The sequence below is a fragment of the Notolepis coatsorum genome (genome assembly GCF_963971535.1).
Source record: "Notolepis coatsorum genome assembly, chromosome: 4".
NCBI lineage: Eukaryota > Metazoa > Chordata > Actinopteri > Aulopiformes > Paralepididae > Notolepis > Notolepis coatsorum.
This window is the reverse complement of record NC_140168.1, coordinates 88,204,422-88,228,798: the sequence shown is the minus strand read 5'-3', so window position 1 is coordinate 88,228,798 and position 24,377 is coordinate 88,204,422. Positions and strand designations below refer to the sequence as shown.

At 43.6% G+C, this 24,377-nt stretch overlaps 1 protein-coding gene across 2 annotated transcripts in view; it reads right to left on the bottom strand.

Annotated features, from left to right (window-relative positions):
* The window catches only part of pals2b (protein associated with LIN7 2, MAGUK p55 family member b), a 164,967-nt gene extending 144,072 nt beyond the window's left edge, over positions 1-20,895 (bottom strand). For both annotated transcript variants that reach the window (XM_084313150.1, XM_084313151.1), the window contains exon 1: positions 20,806-20,895. The gene's annotated coding sequence lies outside the window, so the exon portion shown is untranslated. The remainder of the gene's footprint in view (positions 1-20,805) is intronic.
* Positions 20,896-24,377: the final 3,482 nt, after the last annotated feature.

Sequence of the window (24,377 nt, the reverse complement as noted above, 5' to 3'; positions counted from 1 at the left end):
GTTCATCACTGATGAACGGCGGAACGTTGGAAATAAAGACATTTCTGCCTGGTGTGGAGAGCGGCTCTACAGAAAGAAAAGCCCCGTCAACACTTATCCCCGATTGAACCAGTGTGTGCACCTTGTCCAATGAGTCAAGAAAAATCACTACTCCTTGATTCATCTTCGCAGCTGATTTAATGCTTTTATGTCCAACAATACTTCCAACTGCCAAACTGCAGTCCTCTACTGATACATTAGGAACAGATATCTTAATACCATGCTTTCTACCAATTTTAGAAAAGTCCATATTGGCGTCTGACGTCATCCAGCAGCACAGCCTGGCCGATGCGGCCAAACAAACAAAACACTCCCACTTAACCCTATACACACCAAAACACACAGCAAACCAACACTACACTTATATTACAATATCCCATAAACAAATTAACAAAATAGACAGATAAAGATAGAAAAAACTCACTACACCTCCAACCTCCAACCTCTCCAATCCCTCCAATCTCATTCCCAGCATGCACCGAGAGAGAGAGAGAGAGAGAGAGAGAGAGAGAGAAGGACGCTTACTGGGGCCAGCTCATTACGTGATGCAGATTACAGTCAGAGCGGTCACGTTCATTAGGAGTGAAGGTTATCCCTTGGAAGAATGTTAATGGGAGCAAAGACACACAGCCAACTCTTCATCGCATCATCTGCACCACAGAACAGGCCAGAACACTTAGAGGAGGCCGAGGGGAGGAGGAAGAGGAGGAGAAGGAGGAGAGGAGGCGAGACCTCTTTAAAAAGATAGATAGATAGATAGATAGATAGATAGATAGATAGATAGATAGATAGATAGATAGATAGATAGATAGATAGATAGATAGATAGATAGATAGATAGATAGATAGATAGATAGATAGATAGATAGATAGATAGATAGATAGATAGATAGATAGATAGATAGATAGATAGATAGATAGATACAACGAGAACAGGAGAAGGCACAGAAAGAAAGGGAGAGAGAGAGAAAGAGAGAGAGAAAGATAGTTCCCCAAAGAGGGCAAGACATACACTTAGAAAAGATAAAACACATTAGCAGGGAGAGAGAGGGTGGGGGTGAGTGAGAGTATGTGAGAAAAAGAGGGAGAGCGTGAGAGAGACAGAAGAAGAGAGTGAGTGAGTGAGTGAGATCAAGAGAGAAGGGGAGAGAGAGTGAGAAAGTAAGTGTGTGAGAGAGAAGGACACATCTTTAAAGAACAGGAGAAAAACACTCCTAAAAAAGAGGACAAGATGAGAGAAGGAAGCCAAGAGGAGACGAGGAGAGGAGAGGAGACGAGACGAGAGGAGAGGAGAGGAGACGAGAGGAGAGGAGGAGAGGAGAGGAGAGGAGAGGAGAGGAGAGGAGACGAGACGAGACGAGACGAGACGAGACGAGAGGAGAGGAGAGGAGGAGAGGAGGAGAGGAGAGGAGAGGAGAGGAGAGGAGAGGAGAGGAGAGGAGAGGAGAGGAGAGGAGAGGAGAGGAGAGGATCTTGTTGACCTTTCGGCATGGCCAACATGAGTAAAAAGCTCCATTTATTTGTTCATAGACAGATGTGATTAAGTCCCTCCACTTAGCCTTTTCCGTATCGTTATTGGTAAAAGTGCCACAATAAAGCAGTTTAGTTCCCGTTGTCATTGACTTTTGACCTTGATCATTTCTAGACCTGAAAACCTTTCTCAGGGCGTCGCACGTCGCTAGACATTTTACTCCTGGTTTGGGAATACCACCGCACACGACCGCAGCAGACTGCAGAGAGTGGCGCTCGATCGACCGAACACACAATTGGAGGTGGGCTTCCCACTCTCCAGGCGTTGCAGGGCCAAGGCTAAGAGAATAGTCAAATACTCTAGTCACCCAAACAACTGCCTCTTTGCACTGCTGCGGTCAGGCAAGCGCTACCGGAGTGTCATGTGACCACCTCTGGTTCCGCCTCTCAATGACCGGACAAATCACCACTGACGATGACAATTATTGACGGTTTGTGTAGCCAATGATATTCCGAAAAGAATGACATCTTACTTGAGTTGGTTTTCTGAGACCGAGAAGCGGTGAAAGTGGTAAAAGTGTACCGTATGTCAGAGAATGAAGTCGTGCGCCTCCCCTGATCTATTGTTGTCGCTCCTCTGGGGGTTGAGGGTTTCTTAATGTATGTTTAGGGAAGGGGTGGGGTGGTGTATGTGACAAGAGATTAGTGGGGGAGGGGGAGAGGAGATCAACATACTAGGGTCAAATGTGTAAAACTACATTTTTTTGTGATATTGTTATCGACTTTGGACATGTTCTAGGTAAGACGTCAGGCTATGGTCCCAGCAGTGTTTTCAGCTAATAAGCTAGTTCAGCGGTTCTCAAACTACAGGTCGCGACCCAAAGTGGTGTCTGTGTGATTGTGCGTGCAAGTAAATATTTTTTTAATTTTCTGGCAACATATTTTGGCTAAATATGCCTCGTTTTATAAATGTGTATTGATAACATAGTGGTGTAATAAAATGTTCTAATAAATATACATGATCAAGTTCAACAACGTGTGCTTTTATTTTGATATTCCTTAATTCCACGTTGAAATTACACGATACATTAAGTGTGGAGTTGCCAAAAAATAATCTAAATCAAATGGGGTCGTGGTATGAAAAGGTTTGAGAACCCCTGGAGTAGATAGATCTGTAGGCATCTGCAAAATAATTCAGACGAAAATGAAAAAAAAACTTTATTTCAGTGTGCTCAAACCTCTGTAACTCTGACAATAGCATTCAGAGTGTTTCCTTTCAAAAGAGGCCCAGACTTGTGCATCTGCTACAAATGGTTCCAGAATAGTGTCCAATTTACTTTCAGTATGCAATCGACAGGCGTTGTATGCAAACTTTGCAGGACTGTTAAGAGGTTAAGGCAAGACAGTTTAGACAAGGGGGGTCTGTGTGGAGGAACATAACCGGATGAATGAATGTACTTTGTCAAATATAGACTTGGTTAAACACAGGTTTATTCTACCCAAACAGGTACAAGTAAATCAAGAGTTATAGATAGGTGACTTAATGAATTCCTTCTGTACTGTACTGATTTCTTCTGATTTCTCTGTTTGATTGTTTTCCTTTGGCAAAGTAAACGTATGTTTCCCATGTCAATAAAGCCCCATTGAATTTAATTGAGAGAGAGAGAGAGAGAGAGAGAGAGAGAGAGAGAGAGAGAGAGAGAGAGAGAGAGAGAGAGAGAGAGAGAGAGAGAGAGAGAGAGGTTGTGATCACATGGTGCAGCAGCTTACTGAGCCAACAGGACGCCCATCAGAGGGAAGGGGTCATCAGCCATTGGCCGGTCAGCGGAGACTACCACAGCTCTCATCAGCCATTGGCCGGTCAGCGGAGACTACCACAGCTCTCATCAGCCATTGGCCGGTCAGCGGAGACTACCACAGCTCTCATCAGCCATTGGCCGGTCAGCGGAGACTACCACAGCTCTCATCAGCCATTGGCCGGTCAGCGGAGACTACCACAGCTCTCATCAGCCATTGGCCGGTCAGCAGAGACTAGCACAGCCCTCACCAGCCATTGGCCGGTCAGCAGAGACTACCACAGCTCTCATCAGCCATTGGCCGGTCAGCAGAGACTACCACAGCTCTCATCAGCCATTGGCCGGTCAGCGGAGACTAGCACAGCTCTCATCAGCCATTGGCCGGTCAGCGGAGACTACCACAGCTCTCATCAGCCATTGGCCGGTCAGCAGAGACTAGCACAGCTCTCATCAGCCATTGGCCGGTCAGTAGAGATGACCACAGCCCTCACCAGCCATTGGCCGGTCAGCAGAGACTAGCACAGCCCTCACCAGCCATTGGCCGGTCAGCAGAGACTAACACAGCCCTCACCAGCCATTGGCCGGTCAGTAGAGATGACCACAGCCCTCATCAGCCATTGGCCGGTCAGCGGAGACTACCACAGCTCTCATCAGCCATTGGCCAGTCAGCAGAGACTAGCACAGCCCTCACCAGCCATTGGCCGGTCAGCAGAGACTACCACAGCCCTCAACATGTCCCCTGTTGCCAGGCAGCCAGATGACGGAAAGCCTGTGAAAGACGGATTAAGGAGGATCAGATCAGCCTGTTTTTGTGCAAAACGCAGCGACAGATCAGCAGTGTTTTACATATGCAAATGTGCGCACATGCAAGTATGTGTGTCTGTGTGTTTGTGCGTGCAAGTATGTGTGTCTGTGTGTTTGTGCGTGCAAGTATGTGTGTCTGTGTGTTTGTGCGTGCAAGTATGTGTGTCTGTGTGTTTGTGCGTGCAAGTATGTGTGTCTGTGTGTTTGTGCGTGCAAGTATGTGTGTCTGTGTGATTGTGTGTGCAAGTATGTGTGTCTGTGTGTTTGTGCGTGCAAGTATGTGTGTCTGTGTGTTTGTGCGTGCAAGTATGTGTGTCTGTGTGATTGTGCGTGCAAGTATGTGTGTCTGTGTGTTTGTGCGTGCAAGTATGTGTGTCTGTGTGTTTGTGCGTGCAAGTATGTGTGTCTGTGTGTGTGTGCGTGCAAGTATGTGTGTCTGTGTGTTTGTGCGTGCACGTATGTGTGTCTGTGTGTTTGTGCGTGCAAGTATGTGTGTCTGTGTGTTTGTGCGTGCAAGTATGTGTGTCTGTGTGTTTGTGCGTGCAAGTATGTGTGTCTGTGTGTTTGTGCGTGCAAGTATGTGTGTCTGTGTGTTTGTGCGTGCAAGTATGTGTGTCTGTGTGTTTGTGCGTGCAAGTATGTGTGTCTGTGTGTTTGTGCGTGCAAGTATGTGTGTCTGTGTGTTTGTGCGTGCAAGTATGTGTGTCTGTGTGTTTGTGCGTGCAAGTATGTGTGTCTGTGTGTTTGTGCGTGCAAGTATGTGTGTCTGTGTGTTTGTGCGTGCAAGTATGTGTGTCTGTGTGTGCAAGTACTAGGGGTGTAAAGGTACACGTATCCGTACCGAACCGAACCGTTTCAGTGTGTACCTTACCGTAAAGGCTGTGTAGTGTACCGAACGAATACAACGGTATGTTAACCACTAACAACCGGCCACCGGGCACTGTTTTTTTTAGTCGATTATTAATTTCAATATCGAATATTCGTTGACAGCCCTACAAGTACAATTAGTTACTGCACACTACATCACCCCTGAGTGGAACATGGAAAGCCAAACTTTCATGAAAGCCAAACTTTCACCCGGCAACAATTTTTTCTAACGGAAACCCTGGTCTCTACACTATGATGTGTCTCTACACTATGATGTCTCTACACTATGATGTGTCTCTACACTATGATGTGTCTCTACACTATGATGTGTCTCTACACTATGATGTGTCTCTACACTATGATGTGTCTCTACACTATGATGTCTCTACACTATGATGTGTCTCTACACTATGATGTGTCTCTACACTATGATGTCTCTCTACACTATGATGTGTCTCTACACTATGATGTGTCTCTACACTATGATGTGTCTCTACACTATGATGTGTGTCTACACTATGATGTGTCTCTACACTATGATGTGTCTCTACACTATGATGTCTCTCTACACTATGATGTGTCTCTACACTATGATGTGTCTCTACACTATGATGTCTCTCTACACTATGATGTGTCTCTACACTATGATGTCTCTCTACACTATGATGTGTCTCTACACTATGATGTGTCTCTACACTATGATGTCTCTCTACACTATGATGTGTCTCTACACTATGATGTCTCTCTACACTATGATGTGTCTCTACACCAGGGGTAGGCAACCCTAGGCACGTGTGCCTGCATAGGCACGCGGGGGCATTTTCATAGGCACAGGGGGCAGCATTAAAAAAAATATATATATATTATAATTTTATTAAATTTTTATTTTTTGCTTTGAAATATTATAGTGAAATATTTTGCACTGTTGTCGCATTTATCTTGTTGAAATCCTCCCACAGGTTCTTTTTACTACCACATATTTAATTGAGACCCTTTATTTGTTTATTATTTCAATTTAGCTGGAAATACATTGCTACATCATTCAGTAACATTTGCAGAGCATTATAACAAAAACATTATTACGGTTTACATTATTACGGTTTGACAGAAGACAGTTTGTTGGAACCTGGCCGTGAAATAGAACAGCTATAAGTCTGATGGATGATTTGGATGCTGATATTGAAGCCGCGAGATGTAAGGAGCGCGTCATTATGTTGAACTGATGGCAGCAGCGCGAGGGTGAGTACTAGATCACAGAGAGCGCCAGTGAAGTAGAGAAATGTAATGAAACGTGCACCGGTAAACTTCTATAAAGGACACTTTCGTATTATAACCCGACATTTGGACAATCCATTATTTGGAAAGTAGTTATTCTACACTATGGTGTAGTGCAGACCTGGGCATTGTACGGCCCGCGGGCCGGATACGGCCCCCGGGATGATTCTGACCGGCCCGCGAAAGATTACATGATAATAAAAAAAAAACAAAAAAAATAAATTGTAATATTATTTTTTTTTGTTTTAACTTTTTTTTTTTCATGTCAACGTTCACACGCACAATATACGCTTACCTTATACCAAGCTTACCTATTTGACTTGATTCAACAACAAAGCAGTCGGGGCAAGCCAAAAACGGTCGAAAGTGTGGTTATTTGAAGTTTGGATTTCTTTTTTCACAACTGAGGTAGGTAGATTACATTTTTAGAGACTAAAGTACAGAAAAAAGGTACCGTTGGGTACCGGTATCGATTCACAGGTACCGGTACCGTATCGGTTCAAATGTGAACGGTACCCATCCCTACTGAACACACAACTGCAGGGCAAGGGCATTTTTGCTCATGAAATGCATAGCTATGTGAAAGCCTTCATGACAAAGTTGCAATTAATTTCAAGGCAACTAGGCAGCAACAATCTCAAACACATGAAAACCCTGAAAGAAGTCAAACCATCAGCTGATCACCGGCACAGGTACTCATCCATGTTGGGAGCACTGCATGATGAATTTTCAAGGCGTTTTAAAGATTTCAAAAAGGTTGAGGATGAAATGCAGCTGGTTTCCTCTCCCTTTACCTGCAGTGTTGATAGTGCACCCACTGATGTTCAGCTTGAACTCATTGACATGCAGTCTGATTCACTACTGAAAGAGCACTTTAAGTCAGCATCATTGCTAGAGTTCTACTCTGCTCTCAAGGAGGAGAACTTTCCAAACATGAGGAGACATGCTCAGAAGATGTTGGTTCTCTTTGGATCCACCTACATATGTGAACAGACACTCAGTCATGACGTTTACCAAGTCCAGGTACAGATCCTCTCTCACTGATGAACATCTGGCAGCTGTGCTTCGCATCTCCACCTCAGACATGCAATCTGACTTTTATGGACTTGTTAAAGCTCAACAGAGACTGGATTTATCGCACTGAATGAAAAAAAAAGAGCTGAAGAACACTAAAATGTGGAAATAATAACAAGTGAAATGGGACACTTGATCTTTTTTTATATTTTGTTTGCACAGTTCTGAAAACATTAAATGTTTAATATAGGCATGTAGAGTAAAAAGGCTACTGGGACACTTTTCTTTACACAGTTCAGTGACATGACTTGTTTGTTTTGGCTATAAGATGATGTGATGTCTTTAGAAAGCTAAGAAAATCCTTGTTTCAATAGTATATGAAACTCAAAATAATAACTTTATTTGTATAGCACTTTTTCATACATGCCCTTTGTTATTAATGTTTCACATTTTGTTTATCATTTTGGAAATAAATTCTATTTGAATAAATTATATTTTTGAAAGCTAACCTCACCTTTTAATTGCCAAATAATAACATACACTCTTACCAGGGGTCAAAACAATGCCATTTACTGCTTTTTATATAGAAATAAAATTTATATTATGCATAATTGAGTTTGGAATTTTGGCCCGGCCCTCCAACATATTTTCAGTTGCTCATTCGGCCCCCCGGGAAAAATAATTGCCCACCCCTGCATTAGACGTACCAATTATATAACACCTATAACACGTGTTATAAATAACCCTAACCCTAACCCTAACCCTGGTGTAGTGTATACAACTTGTATGCTCCGTTTTGTGACAGCATCACTGTCCATGGGGCTGAAGCCAGGTCGCACTTATACTGATATATTGCAAATGTTATTGCTGTCATCTTGGCTAGGTCTCCCTTGCAAAAGAGATCTTGTATCTCAATGGGACTTCCTGGTTAAATAAAGGTTAAATAAAAAAAGAGATACAAAACGCAGGGGGGGGGGGGGGGTATGGCCTGGCCTGCCTGAGTCAAATTCCCGGTAGGAATTATGGTCCCAGTCCGCGACTGCTACACACTATGATGTCTCTCTACACTATGTCTCAATGTATATGATGCTTTTAGTGAGTTTCCTTTATATAGCCTTGCTTTGTATACAGTCCCAATACTACAACCCCTCAGGTCATGAAATACAAATACACATACACACACACACACACACACACACACACACACACACACACACACACACACACACACACACACACACACACACACACACACACATTTACAAAAAGCAACACACACACACACATACACACATACAGGTCAATGGCCTCCATCTTCACAGAGATTCTATTCATAGATGTGGAGGTGGACAGAAAAATAAACAAGCGAGGGTGACCCTATTCTCTCTCTCTCTCACACATACACTGTCTCTCTCTCACTATCTCTGTCACCATCTCTTTCTCTCTCTATTTCACCATCTCTCTTTCTCTATTTGACCACCTCTCTCTCTCTCCCTATATATCTCTATTTGACCACCTCTCTCTCTCTCCCTCTATCCCTCTATTTGACCACCTCTCTCTCTCTCTCTCTCCCTCTATCCCTCTCTCTCTCTCCCACTCTCTCTCTCTCTCTCTCCACAGAGCCAGAGGCACACAGTGCTCTGTCAGTGGAGTGGAGCCCGTCATCCTGTGTTTCTCTCACTGACTTGAGAATCACAAAGGAGGCCAGTAGCCCGGATCGCCCGGGAGCCAACATGTCTTCCTGCGGAGCTGTGCCTGCTCCTCCTCCTGGGGCAGCAGAGAGCAATTAGTAGACTTGCTGAGCACAGTTACAACCCCCCCCCCCCCCCCCCCCCCCTGTACTGTATGGCTCACAGATTGGTGGGGCAATAGCCAGGGGCAAGGGAAGTGTGAAGTGTGTTTGTGCATGTGTTTGTGAGTGTGTGTGTGTGTGTGCGTGCGTGCGCACTGCTATGATTTGGTTAAATCACGGTATTTGACTATAAAAGTAATGTACATTTAAAACCAGTATACAGGTGTATTATTCGTGTCCAATATTTCAAATGTACCAATGTAGTTTTGGATTTCATGATGGGTTTTTTTGTTCTTGATTTATTGTGATGTTTCTTCTTGACTTGTTTATTAAAGAAGACTTGTCCGGCCCATGGGGACATTAACGTGTGATTGCGGGCTTTACAAATACATTTGATTTGAAGTCAAATATACATTGTGATTTGTCAAGAGTGTGTGTGGGTGTGTGTGTGCACACTGCACATGTGTCCAAAGGTACACACTCATAGAGTGATGAGCTATGTACACGAAAGAAAACCTCAAATAGCAAACACATACACACACACAAACGCACACACACTCTGCCCACTCACACACACACACTGCCCACTCACACACACACACACACACACACACTCAAACACACACACTGCCCACTCACACACACACACACACACACACACACTCACCACTCACAGAAGAGCCATATGTAGGTCACTCTGCAGGGCCCCTTGAATAAGAGGATTACGCTGCCATACCACCAAGATGGCCAGCTTAGCACATTAATATCCTGTAATAATCATAATAATAATGTTTTGCTATATTTGTTGTTCAATATTGTGATATTGTTTCAATCAATAGAAAAGACAAATAAACTAACAAAGTCACAGATTCAGTAAATGTTGAAAGAAATTCCAACTTTAGGGTAGGGTTGGGGCCCAGCTCGGTACTTTTACCGGTTTTACCGAGTACCGATTCACGTTAGATCAATCGCTACCTTGAGAGTAGGGATGTGCATGACTGACCAAAATCATTTTCGAATAGTCTACTGTTCTTAACACAATCGGGGCCATTGGGATCCGTCTAATCTCACTCTATACGGCCAGCATATCATAACAACCTTTCATTGTGCGTGAGGCTGTTTGTAGAGCTAAATCTATACTTTATATTATTGCTATCTGTCCATTGTCATTGTCAATTGACACTATAAACCGTCCCTTCAATATGCCTTATATAAATAATTTTTTCATCAATACGTTCCCATTTTATAGCGTCGTGAATATAAGCATTATATGGGATTGGTCTGGTATATTTCCTGGAAGGCGAGTTACAAGGCGCTAAGCGTTAAATCGAATGGCGTTTCGGCTATAGACAAGCTAGAGCTAAAACTCAAAATGCATATTAACTGTATCATGGTCCACCATGAATGCATGAAAGGGGGGGGGGGGGGGGCGGGGACGTCATTTCTGATTATTGATTACCAATAACTATCGTACTATAACTATAACGATAATTATCGCGATATATTTTAATAATCGATATCGAAACAAATATATATCGGACCTGCAACAGGGCAGTTTTAAAACCAGAGACAGTGGACAGACTTGTCTTTCTTGCCTGCAACTTAAAGTAATGGCTTTGCTTGTCCAAATGACAATACTGACCAAATTGAGATTTATTTTTATCGTCCATTTATTTTGTTTGCTTTCTAATTTAAAATACAGTTTGAAACCGTCTGTACACAGTAGGCTATGTGTGCAGTAGGCTACCTACCGTATGTCTCCAGTCACGAGTCACGGTGCACATGTGCGGTGGTTTGTCCACCGAAAAAGCGCCAAAAGATAGAAAAGAAACTAACAGAGCCAGAACTGTTCAACTCCCCTGGAGCCACAGCCAGTAGAGAAGCCAGTTTACTTTTGCTTTCAAACCAGCTGCAGCCTGAGAACTGAAGTGTGAGGGGATGTAACACTAAAGATGGCGGCAACGACAAAGAATTGCTGCAAAATAAACATACATCTGTTGTTTAAAAAAATATATATATATTTTTTTTTATATACTTATAACAATATCGATAATATCGAATATCGAGTGATATGATATTGTTATCAATATCGCTATCGCGATATCATTTTTGGCCATATCGCCCAGCCCTACCAATAATGGCACTAGCCTCAGTAGCCTCATTCGCTGACCGGGTGGATGGCTATGAGAACAAGGCCCGACCAGACTGAAATTGAAGTCAAATCGCTCTTACCTGTGGCCGGTTGGACTGCAAAAAGGATTTCCCAGTTATCGATCGCCATCTGGTAGATCCATATGTCCATTGGCTGATGCTATATTCCTTTACTGCAGTGCATACTGAATTCAGTGTCCCAAAAACTATTCCAGGTGATCGGCTACACGCATAGCTTTAGGCTGCGGTTACACTAATGGCCAGTTTTCGTTTTGTTGTCAGGGTCAGTTTCGCTTTTCAGAATGCAACGTAATGGCAGGCAAGTTAGACATCGTTTTTTGCCTCCTGAGCACAGTGATGTGTATACATGTAGTACAAAGCAGTAGGTGGCAGTAGGTGGCGAACATGAAGGTAATTTTCAACCAATCAGAAGAGTTGAATGTGCCAATACACTTCCTGCAAAAAATCAACAAGTCCACCATCTTTAATGCCTCGCATGAGCCATTTAGCCAACGTAGCATTTATTTTTCAGCAAAGAAAGTGCAATAAAAGTGCAATAAACAAAACGGATACATTCACTGTGTGTTCTGCCTCATTTGTTGATGAAACAAAACTAACATCAACACAATTGACCACCAAGAGCGGAGTTTAGTCTCACAAAAAGATCGATGTGCTAGCGCGCGGTCACGTGGGCGTCGTGGCCAATCAGAGAAACGCTGAACGCAAGTTAGTTACCTTAAGTGTTCACGTGTCCCGGATCATATTGCCGTTAAACTAGTTTATTAACCTTTCTTTATTCCCTCAGGATGCTGCGATGTAATTAGATTTAGTAGAAGAAGGTAATAAGAAGAAGGGAGGGGAGGACACACGGAAGCGAGGAAGACAGACAATACAAATACTTTGGAGAAAGAACAGAGAGAGAGAGAGAATGCCCCAAACCGGAATAGGCTATTCATCAAAGATTTGTCGTTAACCCTGAGCATCCTTCGCTTGTTCTGCTAACGTAGGTGGGACATTTGCAATATTTCACTTCCTTAAGCTGAAAACAAAACATGAAATTCAAGTTGGGCCTGTCTGTGTGAGAGGTGCATGGAGTACTAGTGTCGGGTACCGGCCAGTTACCAGGCTGAAATAGGTTGTACTCTGTATTGATTAGTAAAGTCACATTAACCCTTTCACTGCCACACGACAAAGGGTTAACAGGGTTAAGGGTTAAGCAGCGGCAGCCTTTCACAACCACACTACCAAAGGGTTAAACCCCTTCACTGTGACAATAAAGAAGGTTAACCCTTTCACAACCACACTACAGAAGGTTAACCCTTTCACTACCACACACTACAAACGGTCTGTGGTAGTGAAAGGGTTAACCTTCTGTAGTGTGGTAGTGAAAGGTTAACCTTTTGTATTGTGGTAGTGAAAGGGTTAACCTTCTGTAGTGTGGCAGTGAAAGGGTTAACCTTCTGTAGTGTGGTAGTGAAAGGTTAACCTTGTGTAGTGTGGTAGTGAAAGGGTTAACCTTCTGTAGTGTGGTAGTGAAAGGGTTAAGAACCGAGTACTACTAGCACTGATGCACAAGGCAGTACACAGTACTGATACTTGTATTTGGTGCACCTCCACTGTGTGCTCAAGCCTACCCTTATTAGAACACTTGAGAGGTTGTTCTCTTCAGCCCTGTGTGGTGCGACTGTGGATGAGTCATTCCAGACCGAGCCTGGCGTGCCATGATGTCTCACAGACTGTTGTTCTGCTATAATTAATATACAGCTATGGAGAGAGAGAGAGAGAGCAAGAGAGAGAGAGAAGACACAGAGAGAGAGCAAGAGAGAGAGAGAAGAGACAGAGAGAGAGCAAGAGAGAGAGAAGACAGAGAGAGAGAGAGAGGACACAAGACACAGACAGAGAGAGACAGAGAGAGAGAGAGAGAAGACACAGAGAGAGAGAGAGAGAGAGAGAGAGAGAGAAGACACAGAGAGAGAGAGAGAGAGAGAGAGAGAGAGAGAGAGAGAGAGAGAAGACACAGACAGAGAGAGAGAAGACACAGACAAAGAGATAGAGAGAGAGAGAGAGAGAGAGAGAGAGAGAGAGAGAGAGAGAGAGAGAGAGAGAGAGAGAGAGAGAGAGGACGCAGACAGAGAGAGAGAGAAGACACAGGTATCTGGAGTGACTAACAGACGTGTGATAGAGATCGGCAGACCTACAATCAGCCCTACCTGACCCAGCCAAGTCTGTACCACAAGAGGACACGATACAAAACTGACCCCAGCCCAGTTGCTAGGACATACTGTCTTTGCCTCCCCGTCAGGATATTGTTGTGATTTGAGTTCCCGCCTGCTCAGAGAGGGAACTATCGTTAAGAATTTAACTGTGCCTTGCTTATTGGGACCAATATTTGTCAGATCCATGGAAATGGCATTTAGTGGGCAGTCCAGTATTTCCCCTTTTTATTTAGATTTGTATATATTTTTCCAGTTTTATTTGGTCAAATAGAGTAATGTTGCTAAATTGACCATCTCAAAAGCCGCCCACTTTTCTTCATTCTCCCATCACAACTGTTGCTGTCAATCGCAGTGATAAGCCGTGGAGGAAGGGGGCGGGAGCATGGGTAAACTTCAAAGGGTTTTTGCGACCTCTCTGTGACCTCCACTCGCTCTGCACAAAGATTTAACAGGGCAGGCTGATCTGAGGTCTGTAAACACGTTTGTTTGCATTTGGGACTTAACCTCAAAGAGGTGAAGAGGAAGCTGTCATCGCCGTCATACAAATTAGGCTAATTGTGGTTGGCTCCTATAATCACAATCAATCGATTATACACCATAGCAGCAGCCCTGCACTCAAGTGGAAGTGAATCCCAGACTCCCTGATTCAATAAAATAAATATAGCCTCAAGCGGTGATTGGCAGAGGTCCAAGCATAATTGGGCATATGGGGCAATGACATATAAGCAATATGGCGTTGTGCATTATGGTATTATGCATTGGGGTTTATTTTTATATTTATTTTTGGCCATTTTCCTGTATTTCTTTCACCCATCCCAATTTAGTCATTATGCCAATTCCCTTCCTGGTCGTTGCGCGCATTGCCCCACTGTCTGGGGCCTGGGGAGAGTAGACTACCACATGCCTCCTCCGATACATGTGGAGTCGCCAGCCGCTTCTTTTCACCTGACAGCGAGGAATTTCACTGGGGAAACGTAACGTGTGTGGAGGTTCACGCTATTTCCCCCAGATCCCCTCCCTGCTGAACAGGCGCCCAGACCGACCAGTAGGAGTCGCAGTTTACAACGACCAGGACACACACCCCACTGGCTTCCCACCCGCTAAGTAACACTGCCAATTATGTTAGTAGGGACGACTGACCAAGCCGGAGGTACCGTTGACAGCTGGATTAGATCCCAGAGTCTCTGCGGTGGTAGGCGAGTGCTTAGTCCACTGTGCTACCCAGCCGCACCCCATATTCACAGAAGATGTTGTGGCTATGACGGGTCAGGAGAGACACTCGTTTGAAAACTGAAGGCGTGGCTTGATGGTGTCACTAGAGGAAAGGTCATGGGTTCACCGTGGACATACGTTTCTTTTTCTTGAGGTCATGAAGGTGCACAGCAAATTGTATGGCAATCCGGCCGTTGCTTTTCGAGATATCCTGTTGTTTGACCTGATGGTGACGCTAGGAAGATGATGGGTGGATTTAAAAAAAATCTACATGTTAACTTTCTGTAGTGTGGTAGTGAAAGGGTTAACTTGCCAGTGCGGGATGTCCTATGTGAGGTAGATACAGTATTTATATGGTTTTCAGTCATCAATGTTTATAATACCAGCACTGTTCGCTTGTCCTCGAACAGAGCTACACAATCTAGAGACACACGATTTCATTTGCATGTGACTGACCTGGCAGGTAACTTCAATTAGGGAGACCCATAGGAACCCTAATCTTGGCATGGCAGGTCACCTGAAAATGCAATCACGTGTCAAATTGCGTAGCTCAGTTTGAGGAAAATATTATAAACTTTTCACTTTCCAAACGATCAACTGAATATTTTAACTTAGCACCATCGGCGCGACCAGGGTAATTGTAACGACAAAGCGTGCCCAATTGGCGAGCATTTGTTTTCTGGCCTATGATATTTACACACAACCGCATGTTATGGTTGAGCGCGGTAGAGGTTGGGTTTACCAGGTAGTTACTTGCATTATATGTAGCATTTTCTCCTTCTCTGGGCCATACAGGTGAAATTAATCACCACATTCTGGCAACCCACACATTACAATCCCAGCCAATGAATGTGACGATAGGCATTGTAACAAGCTTTGAGATGAAAAAAAATAGTAGAACGCGCTCACCTCACTTGACTTAACACTGGGTGATGTAACCTCTGATACTGTACATGAAAAAATAGGGAAACCGGTCCAGGCACGCACTCTTTATTGATTGGCAGCCTGGAATCATGCCGTTTCGGTATGAACACACCTTCTTCAGAAATGGCTTGCCTTTTATATAAGAAGCTTTGAGATAAAATAATGTCAAAGAGATAAATATGAGAGAACTGGAACAGTGTAAAATCGAAATGTTGTATTAACCCGTTCACTACCAAAATTGGTTAGCCCTTTCACTACCACACTACATAAGGAAGGACGGTTAACCCTTTCACTACCAGACTACAGACGGAACCGTTTGTAGTGTGGTAGTGAAAGGGTTAAATAAAGGAGCAAACGAATGGGGCTTTATCAAGCTATAACCTTAGTAGAGAATAGTCCTGTCAGAATATCACTCCAACCAGTAACACAAGGAAATCCTTAGGACGACCAGTCCCCGAACAACATCTAGAGAGTCTTGGTCCAGCGAAACAAATCCTTCAATCGCCCCCCAAAAGAAATTCGACTCCTGCTGATCCAAGACCAGGCAATAAGGAAAAAGAAAGAAAAGTAATCCGACAGGGAAACGTGATTCTGAACTAATTCCAGGTTTTATTAGGAGTTATGTTTGTAGGAGGCCTTTAGAAATCCCTCCTCACTTCTCAAACAGTAGAACTCTTCCATGAGGGACAGATGCCAAATCCAAGATGGCACCTGAGGGTTAGGAACACTCCTGACCACACCCCTACCTGGAACCTTGACCCTTTCACTACCACACTTTAAAATGGTTAACCCTTTCACTGCCACACGACAAAGGGTTGACACTTCCACAACCACACTTCAGAAGGTTAACCCTTTCACTACCACACTACAGATGGTTAACTGTCTGTAGTGTGGCAGTGGAAGGGTGAACCTTCTGTAGTGGTAGTGAAAGGGTTAAAGGCCAAGTGACCCATATATTTTAACGCAGAACAGCATGTGTCCTAAAATACACACTTCAGTTATCAACACATTTCACTTTCTTGTGAATATGTGAGAGAACATGACCGTGAGTTGTAAAGCGCTTTTGGATAAAAAAAAGTCTATTTACCATTTAAACTCTGACCGTGTGTTGGGGGGGGTATTGCTTTTTACTGAGTCAGAGTCATCAGCACATGGAAAACACAGAAACACTCCATGAATAAAAACACAAGCTGCTGACAAAACACAAGGACCAGAGGAACCTGTGGCCTCGAGTCGTACCTGTGACCAGTGTTGTAGTCGAGTCGCTAAATCTCAAGTCTGAGTCACCAAAGAAGAGTCAGAGTCGAGTCCCCATTAACCGAGTCCGAGTCCGAGTCATCAAGGTTGAGTCCACTCCACTCTGGCAGTCAAAGAGTTGACGTACAAATAAATAAAAGTCTACATTAAACATAAATGACACAGCGGTCACCGTTTCTAAGGGAGTTTATTTACTTGTGACACAATAGCCAAACAAATGCACTAGCCATCAATATCTTATGCCAAAATGAATGATTAGGGCCTATTAAAATAAAATAAAAATTCCAAAAGAAAAAATATTTATCAATTTAAGTCTGGGTCCTGTCTGCACCTTCTGAGTCCGAATGCAGTCACTGCCCGAGTCCAAGTCCAAGTCATCAATGGTCAAGTCCAAGTCGAGTCACGAGTCCTGAAAATCAGTCCTGGACTGGGACTCGAGGACTACAACACTGCCTATGACTGAATCACAGTCGTGCTAATATTCAGTATAACAGCACTCCCTTTCGTGTGATATTGCTTAGCCTTACATTCACATTTACGGTAGTCATTTAGCTGAACGCTTTTATCCGAAGTGACTTACAAATTGTGAACAACAAGTCACTTGAGTGTTACACTCTTGAGTGCTGCATAGTAGTATAGACATATTAGCACGATAGGTATAAGGATACTAGTGGGGTACATAATTTTAAAAGACAGTAAGAAGGTTATTATCTTTTTTTGAACAAATCTTTTTTTATTTTTATTTTTGACATTACATACACACATTAACAGTATAAATCCACTATAAATCACAGGACTATTACCGATATAATACTAACAATAATGACAGCCCAGTTTTTAAATCAAAATAGATGCAGATTAAAAATATACAAATTAATTACAATACAAAACAATACATATACTATGCTCTTGCTCGCTCTTCCCCCCCCCACACAGGATCCCCTCTTGGATAGCATCCATTATACCGTTTGACACCAAGGATTAAAAGTTCATATAATGCTTTATCCTCTCCACCACAACTGACCAGATTGCTATGCTGGCTTCATTAACACCTAGGATTCGTGCGGTAGATATCTCTAGATAAATCACATCAAGATAGGTAAGAATCCATACCCTCCGGCACATTTTATCCGGTTGAATCCAGCGTGATGCTATTAGCTTTTTGGCAGCCGTAAGACCGGACAAGACTAGCCTCTTTACATGTACGTACGTGTGATAACTGAGAGACATTATTCAGCAACAATACAGAAGGCAGTATAGGTATTGTCAGAAATAAAAATTCTGATAATAGCGTGGTTATTTCTTCCCAAAATATCCTAACGGGAGGGCATTCCCAATACATATGCATAAATGTACCACTATCACCGTTTAAACATAAGGAACATCGAGAGTCTTGTTTAAGTTATGACAAAAATCCTATAAAGCTGACGGTGGTTCCGGGTAGGGCCAGACTAGAAATCTGGGAGACCAAAGAAACTAATCCAACAGGAGGGAAGAGACCAAGATACTCTCTCCTCTCATCACAGAGAGGAGGGGGGGGGGGGGAATGCCACATCATCATTAACTTCGGCTAACGCGAGGAGGGTTAGGCCAAAGACCAGGCCTGAACACTATTGGACTGAATAACAAAAGGACGATAGACGAACACACCGAAAGATCATTAGAATAGACTTTTCAAAGACAATACAATCTGTTAACATCTGAGCTGAGGTTTCTGTTTATCAAATAAAACCACGCTTTTCCTTGTAAGGTATTTCACGTTGTCGAAGTGTCGAATTCTTACGGAGGTGGAGAATTATTATGGTTTGCGGATTGTACTAACGGGGAGAGATAAGGATCTTATCAGCCAGTATAGGAGACGTCAGGACCATTAAAATGACACAACGCAGAGGAATTGGATGGAGAGCCAAACAGACGAAGACGTGATACTGGCCAGTTTGATCAGGATCTAACACTGCTGACCAAATTTTTAGGTGAAGCACAAATTATTATATTATATATTAAATTATATTTTTTAAACATCCCCAACACTGCAACACCTATTGACGAAGGCGAGCGCCTCTGCCGCTCTGCTGCGCGCTGCAACGTGCTGCAACAAACAGAGCGGCAGGGCGCGTATAAGGGGGCGTGCTAGCGCTGTCACGTGGGCGTGTGGCCAATCAGAGAAACGCTGAACGAAACGCTGAACGCAAGTTAGTTACCTTAAGTGTTCACGCATCCGGGACACCCTTTTCAGTAGTGGGGGGTGGGTTATCAAAAGCCCCTCCTTCCAAGGATCCCCAAGGATGTTGCGTATTATATACATGGGCTTCCCCGATCACCTGCACCTGGCTAAGTAGCTTCCACACCTTGTCGACGACCCAGGGACCCACTAGAAGTCATTGATTTAAAGGAAAGACTATAGGGGCCATTATGATACGTGTACGGTTTGTAACGAGGTCTTACGTTTCCTCAAAGTGCTCATATTGCTTTTGCTGTCGTGTAGTAGGGACATTGTTATTCGGCGGTGCGCTCGTACATCCTAGAGAGGGGAGAGAGAAAATCAATAGCGCTATCTGAACTGAACTCTGCCGCCAAGAAGCCACCGATCACCCTGTCCGTTCATTCATGAATCATGATAAACTGAGAGCTTTGCCAGTAACCGAAGAATCTGTCACGGACAAATTAATTTAGTCTCTCTGGTCCCTCGCTGGTGTGTTGCAATCGGCGCTTTCCGCCCCGTCCTCCTGTCACAGCAGGGAGGAGAGGGGACCGGGACCGGGGGGCCAGGACCCCCCCCCGCACCCCTCCCTGCTCCAGCTCATCCACATCACCGATCCGTGCCGCGTCTACCGTCTATTCTTATCCTAACGGATTTACAGTTCCGCGTTCTCGTTCTGCGCTCTGATTGGCCACTGACGTTTCTGGTCGCGCCAATCGTGTGACGGCAAGTTCTTTCGCCGGTTAAGTTTAGGCCCTTGTCTTAGAGCAGGGTGATAGAACACCAGCTCTGATTCCAAACTCTAACCATAACCAACTGCGAAAGAGTCGCCTAAGCTTAACCAGTGATAAACTAGGCGTTAGGTAGTTTGCTGCTGTTCGAGGCGGAAATGGGCCAATCAGTGGCCAATCAGATCGCAGAACGCAAACGCAGAACTGTAAATCCGTTAGGATAAGAAGCGTGATTACGAAACCAAGCCGCATTTCTCGGAGACGCTCTCTGATTGGCCGACGCCTGTTTCTACACTGGTTAAGCTTAGGCACTCTTCGAAGTTGGTTAAGGTTAGAGTTTGTCTTAGAGCGTGACGGCAAGTTCTTTCAACGGTTAAGCTTAGGCACTCTTCGAAGTTGGTTAAGGTTAGAGTTTGTCTTAGAGCATGGCGATAGAACGCCAGGTAGGTTGCAGGCTGTTTGGCGTGGAAATGGGCAAAGACACAGCTCGTCACGGATTGGGCAAACGCGTCAGTGGCCAATCAGAGAGCGTCAGTCAGTGCCAATCAGAGAGCGTCTCCGAGAAATGCGGCTTGGTTTCGTAAGCACGCGGATAAGAATAGACGCATCCGTGCCATCATGTCAAATCAAATCGGTCGGCACCGTTTGTTTTGCGCTGTCCGGTCTATATATATATATATATTCTATATTGTAAATTGCGGTGATCTCGCCACACACACACGTGCGGCCATTTTTGTTAACCATCATCATCGCATCGTATTATTGTGGTTGTTGCGCACATTGTTATATTAGGTACTCCTCCAGCCCCTTTCCGCGTCGTGATGATGTCCAGGAAAAGGAAACGAAGCATCCGATTCCCGAATAGGCTCTCAACTCAACGCACGTTAAGCCTTTCCATAATAAAGCACACAGACAGAGCGGGATCCATAGGTTGAAACCTTCCATACTGTGAAACTCTTTACGCCTCCCAAACACAGCGGGGGTCATATAATCACATGCGAATGAACACGTTGACTTTAATTGGCAAGTCTTCCTATATTTTTGGAGCCGTGACTTACCCGTTATAATCGCGTGTGTGTGTGTGAGTTCGCGGTCGTCCTCTCTGGCTGCACCGGTTGGTTCTTCAAACCCCTCCTCAGCTGTCGGTCGCGGTCCCGCAGCTAACTCTACCAGAGAATACGGTGTCAATCAAAGGGGCAAGAACCGCCCTTTCTGGTGACGTCGGGGGGAGATCTACCAATGGCAGTCGAGGTCCGTCCCCCTCCATTATGAGTGGGTCTATAATAGAACTCTTTGGGGTGGATTGTAATAATAATAATAATAATAATAATAATAATAATAATAATAATAATAATAATAATAATAATAATAATAATAATAATAATAATAATAATAATAATAATAATAATAATAATAATAATAATAATAATAATAATAATAATAATAATAATAATAATAATAATAATAATAATAATAATAATAATAATAATAATAATAATAATAATAATAATAATAATAATAATAATAATAAAAGGTTATTTGTATAGCACCTTTCATACAGAAATTGCAGCTCAAAGTGGTTCACAACAGAAAGAAGACAGGCACAATGAGCACATAAAGTGCAGACATATAAAATCACAGTTTTTCACATTGGGATCTAGAATAGAATAGAAATACTTTTATTATCCCGTGGAAAATTTGACACTGCAGATCGCTCAACATTTAGACAGAACAGGTCACAAATTAGAATAATACAGGCCACCTTGTTTATGTTTATTGTAACAACTCACAGTGATTGACTGATACATTAATTGTTACACTGTAACGTTTACACTCATCCATTCACATACAGTAAATATCTTATTTTCCTACTGGATTTGATTCTAAATGTGTTAATGTGACGTGTGTACATATACACTGGAACAATGCATCAAGGTTAACAGGAGGACCACACAATGGCCATGCATGCTCAATTATTGGAATTAAATGTGGATGGAATTATACATTTCGAGATTAACTAGGAATTACAGCCAGGGATTAGGAGTTTGGAACCACAGCATTCCACAGTGTTGGACTTCCATTTGAGTCCTAGTGCCGCATTGTGCATTGTTTTCACCTCAGCCAAATAACAACAGCTCCATAACCCTATTATTAGAAGCATTAGATAACATGATGTTCCTCTCTGTTTGCTTCTCTCCTCCGCCTCCCTCTCTCCCACATGTCATTTAAAATAACATTCCATTTGGCAGAACCCTTTCATCTGAAGAGCTCATGAATACATGCAGTATGGGTGGCCCCCAGCGGGTGGCCCCCAGCGGGAAGACTCCTCTTTTCTGTTCTCCTCTCCCCTCATCTCATCGCATGTCCTCTCCTGCCCTCTCCTCCTCCACTCCCTTCTCTACTCCTCTCTCTCTTCCTGTCATTTCCTCCTCCCATTTCTACTCCTCTCCCCCCTCTCATCGCCTGTCCTCTCCTGCCCTCTCCTCCTCCTCTCCCCTCTCTACTCCTCTCTCCTCCTGTCATTTCCTCCCATTTCTACTCCTATCATCTTCTGTCCTCTTCTCCTCTCAACTCTTTTACCATCCCATCCTCTCCTCTCCTCTCCTCTCCTCTCCCCTCCCGTCCTCTCCTCTCCTCCTCTCCTCTCCTCTCCTCTCCTCTCCTCTCCTCTCCTCTCCTCTCCTCTCCTCTCCTCTCCTCTCCTCTCCTCTCCTCTCCTCTCCTCTCCTCTCCTCTCATCTCCTCTCCTCTCCTCTCCTCTCCCCTCCCGTCCTCTCATCTCCTCTCCTCTCCTCTCCTCTCCTCTCCTCTCCTCTCCTCTCCTCTCCTCTCCTCTCCTCTCCTCTCCTCTCCTCTCCTCTCCTCTCCTCTCTCTTCTCTTCTCTTCTCTTCTCTTCTCTTCTCTTCTCTTCTCTCCTCTCCTGTCCTCTCCTCTCCCCTCCTGTCCTCTCTTCACAAGAGGAAGCTGCTTGTATCTATTTCCAGAGAGAGAGAGAGAGAGAGAGAGAGAGAGAGAGAGAGAGAGAGAGAGAGAGAGAGAGAGATAAAAGAATAGAGATGGAGAAGAGAGATGTGAGGGGGAGAGAGAGCAAGAGAGACAGAGAATCAGTGAAGTCTTCACAGCCATTGATATGGTAATGTATGATAGATATTAGATAGATGAGTGTTGACAATGACCATGTTACTTACAATAGGCTATAGTCCTATTCAATTGTGTACTTACCTAACAATCCTTCGAGGGGTGCCCTTTTGTAGATTGCCACAGATGATTGTGTCAGGGTTGGTAAAATGTACGGGCTGTTTCATGACTTCGCCGGATTTGAAGTTATAGTGTGTGGCTCAGTGGGTAAGTGGTAGTATGCATCATTTAACGGGAAATATCAGTCAATCTGACAATTCATATATATTGTTCACTGTATGACCTATCATCAATTCGTATAGTTTGGTTTCCTCTCCAATGATTGGCTGAGGTGGGATTGCTGTCGACAGATTGGCTATCACGGAAAATGTAACACCAGCTGATGCCAGCCTTCTTCCCCCTCTCTCTCTCCCACTGCCAACAATGGAGGCCGTCCTCCTGCTGGATTGATTTGCGCTTAACAGAGTTATTTAGTGGCTACTGGCTAGTGCAGGGTACTGTGAGAGGTTGGATAGCGTGTTACTTAGGTAACTTCTGGGTAGCCATCTTACTACAGTATGAGTCTGTTAGTAACTCATTAGGTAACTTCTGGGTCACCGTCTTACTATTAGTCTGTGAGTAACTTATTAGGTCATTTCTGGGTAGCCGTCTTACTATTAGTCTGTGTAAGTCACTTATTTGGTAACTTCTGGGTAGCCATCTTACTATGAATCTGTGTAAGTCACTTATTTGGTAACTTCTGGGTAGCCATCTTACTATGAATCTGTGTAAGTCACTTATTTGGTAACTTCTGGGTAGCCATCTTACTATGAATCTGTGTAAGTCACTTATTTGGTAACTTCTGGGTAGCCATCTTACTATGAATCTGTGTAAGTCACTTATTTGGTAACTTCTGGGTAGCCATCTTACTATGAGTCTGTGTAAGTCACTTATTAGGTCACTTCTGGGTAACAGTCTTACTATTAGTCTGTGTAAGTCACTTATTTAAAGGATAGAAGAGGCTTGATTTGATTTTACAAAAATAATAATAAATACAGAGTAAAAATAAAACACAAACACAAACACCACAAAATACATTAGACATTAGACATTTCCTCCCCCACTAACCCACCTCCCCACCCCAGGACCACCGGACCCCCCAGGATCAACACCCCAACCCTGCTCCACTGCTATATGGTGGTGACTTGGACTAGTCTTGTGCCTATTTGGACTTGGACTACACTGTAAAAATTTTCACCGTAAAGTTACAATAGCTTACAGGCAATATTTTGCATGACTTTTACAGTAAGATTCACAATCATTTACTGTGAATGGCTTCACAGCAATGTGTTGTAATTTCACAGTAATGGTAGTACAATACATTGTTGTAATTTCACAACATCACATTGTAAGAGATTACTGTGATATCACATTATTTTGTTGTATATATATTACAACAATGTATTGTGACTTCACAACATCAAATTGTAAGACATTTACTGTAATATCACA